The following is a 3,244-nucleotide window of genomic DNA, read 5'->3' as shown; positions in this document are numbered from 1 at the left end:
AAAAAAAAAAAAAACTGGGCATGAACGCACAAGGCGGAGGTTGTAGTGACCCGAGATCGCACCACTGCACTCCAGCCTGGGTGACAGAGCAAGATTCCATCTTAAAAAATAAAAATAAAAAAGCAGCTCAGTGAACCCAAGCAAGGTAAATACAAAGGAAAATATGCTTGGGCACATGCTAAGAAACTGAAGATCAGGCTGCGGGTGTCGGAACATGCCTGTAATTCCAGTATTTTGGGAGGCTGAGGTGGGAGGATCACTTGAGCCCAGGAGGTTGAGGCTGCAGTGAGCCATGATTGTGCCTTGTACTCCAGCCTGGGCAACAGAGTGAGGCCCTGTCTCCAAAAAAAAAAAAAAAAGAAAGAAAAGAAAAAGAAAACTGAAGACAAAGGGATAGTCTTGAAAGAGCCAGAGGACATGTCACATTGTCACATAACCTGCTGGGGAACCAGGACACAAATGACTGATCACTGATTCTCATTGGCAATGATGGAAGACAATGGGATGACGTTTATACAATAGCGTATCCTTCAAACACAAGGGCAAAATAGAGACATTTGCAGTTAAATGAAAGATGAAACTACAGCAGATGGTACTAAAAGGACCTAAGAAAGGCTGGAGGAAAATTATGCCAGAGAGACACTAAGATCTACAGATGGAAATGAAGAGACTTTTTTTCTCCAGAAAGCTTTGGAATTGTTTTTTCTCCATGCACGAAGCTAAATGGATAACTGGTAGACAGACAGTGGTGTGATATCTCCAGTGAGGTATGAGAGGCTCGCCAGGCCTCCCAAAGCTGCTTCTCCATACCAGCCGCTTTCCTCTGGGCCCTAAGTTGGAAGAATCCCAGAATAGGAGGGAGTGCGTACAAATGACCCCAGGGTGGGACGAGTGGGCAGTGAGGACAGCCTCACGCAGACACCTGTATCCATCGTGCCTTGGTGCAGGGAGTGCCAAGGACAGGGCACAAGTGACTTGTGGCATCAGGCCTGGACTCCTGATGGAGGGCCCGATGGGACAACGGCTGTCCTGGTGGACACCTGCAGAGGACAGCTAGATGTAGCTGTCCCCTGTCTCTCCGCCCAGGCTCACTATGGAGCTAGCTCAGCCCCACCTGCATGGGTCTCGGAGGCTCTGAGAAGGGCCTCCCAACACATTTACGAGGTCAGGTGTTGGCTGAGTTTGTCACATAGGAGGACTGAACTGTAGTGTTAACAAGGCTGCCTCTTTCCAGGCCAACTCCGCCTTCACCACACTCTTCCTGGGGGCTGGTGACACTGGGGTGACTATAAGCATTTTTGGCACACAACGAAGGGGGACTTGAGCGGAGATACATCCAGTCAGGGTTTATGGGATATTTTCTTTTTCTTTCTTTCTTTTTTTAGAGACAGTGGAGTCTTACTCTGTCCCTAGGCTGGAGTGCAGTGGCGCAGTCTCGGCTCACTGCAACCTCCACCTCCAGGTTCAAGCAATTCTCCTGCCTTGGCCTCCCGAGTAGCTAGGATTACGGGCACGCACCACCATACCCAGCTAATTTTTGTATTTTTAATAGAGACAGGGTTTCACTGTGTTGGCCAGGATGATCTTGATCTCTCGACCTCGTGATCCATCTGCCTCGGCCTCCCAAAGTGCTGGGATTACAGGCGTGAGCCACCAGACCCGGCCACAAGGGATATTTTCATTCAGTTGAGTCACATCCTTGCTGGGTGTCTGAGGCTGTTGAGTCCTTAGCTGAACGGAGCTTGGTGCTGGAAGTTGGTGAGAAGCAGAGAAGCAAGGTTTGTATGCACGGAGCCATCAGTGGGTCCGCAAGACTCTTCCGATCATCCAGTGTGAAAAACGGTAAGCAGAAGACTCAACTTCCCACTGCCTGGTTAGAATTACAGTTGTCTCCTCTCTGGAGTGCATTTGGTAATGCAGCATTTCCAATTTAACACAGCATTTATTTATGTTGTCTTTTTGGATGGAGACTGCACTTATCAGGATCCTTGTTTGTGGAGCATAACCTGCAGCAGTGCTACAGGAAGCTCATCCATTCAAAGCCCAGAAGTCAATACTATGATTAGGGCCAGCGGTGGCTCAAGCCTGTAATCCCAGACTTTGGGAGGCCGAGGCAGGAGGATCACACGAGCTCAGGAGTTCCAGACCAACAAGCCAGGGCAGCATGGGGACCCCACCTCTACTCTACAAAATACAAAAATTAGCCAGGTGCGGGGGCTGCGCCTATAGTCCCATCACTTGAGCCCAGGATGTCGAGGCTGCAGTGGGCGCTGCCGTGCTCCAGCATAGGCCACAGAGTGAGACCCCGTCTATAAAAATAAAAATCTTGGCCAGGCACGGTGGCTCACGCCTATAATCCCAGCACTTTGGGAGGCCGAGGTGGGCGGATCACGAGGTCAGGAGATCGAGACCATCCTTGTTAACACAGTGAAACCCCATCTCTACTAAAAATATACAAAAAATATTAGCTGGGCATGGTGGCGGGCACCTGTAGTCCCAGTTACTCGGGAGGTTGAGGCAGGAGAATGGCGTGAACCCAGGAGACGGATCTTGGAGGAAGCCGAGATGGCGCCACTGCACTCCAGCCTGGGCAACAGAGCGAGACTCTGTCTTAAAAAAAAAAAAAAAAAAAAAAAAACCCTAAAAAACTTGTTCAATAATAATGTATAAAGACCTTTCTCATTATACAAAACAACTGTAAAATAGCTGTAAAATAGGGTATTACATAATTATTGTCGTACAACATATACACTTTATACATTACAGAAAATAAGCATATGCAAAACCATTCATTTTTGCCACCCATGTTTTCATAGTTTTCCATTCCTTTTTTTTGAAATGCAGTTTCGTTCTTCTTGCCCAGGTTGGAATGCAATAGCGCGATCTCGCCTCACCGCAACCTCTGCCTCCTGGGTTCAACCGATTCTCCTGCCTCAGCCTCCCGAGTAGCTGGGATTACAGGTGCGCGCCACCACGCCCAGCTAATTTTGTATTTTTAGTAGAAACGGGGTTTCTCCATGTTGGTCAGGCTGGTCTCGAACTCCCGACCTCAGGTGATCCTCCCGCCTCGGCCTCCCAAAGTGCTGGGATTGCAGGCGCGAACCACCGCGCCCGACCTGCATTCTTTTTCTTAAAAAGAATCCCACCCCACGCTGCGTTTCGGGCCCCACAGCCCTGGTCCTCGAGCGCAGGTCCCAGCCGCGCAGGCGGCAAAACAAAGGGGGGCGGCCGCGGCGAGAGCGGA

This window comes from Mandrillus leucophaeus, unplaced genomic scaffold (assembly GCF_000951045.1).
Source record: "Mandrillus leucophaeus isolate KB7577 unplaced genomic scaffold, Mleu.le_1.0 Scaffold28, whole genome shotgun sequence".
NCBI classification, from domain to species: Eukaryota; Metazoa; Chordata; class Mammalia; order Primates; family Cercopithecidae; genus Mandrillus; species Mandrillus leucophaeus.
This window is presented reverse-complemented; position numbering follows the sequence as displayed.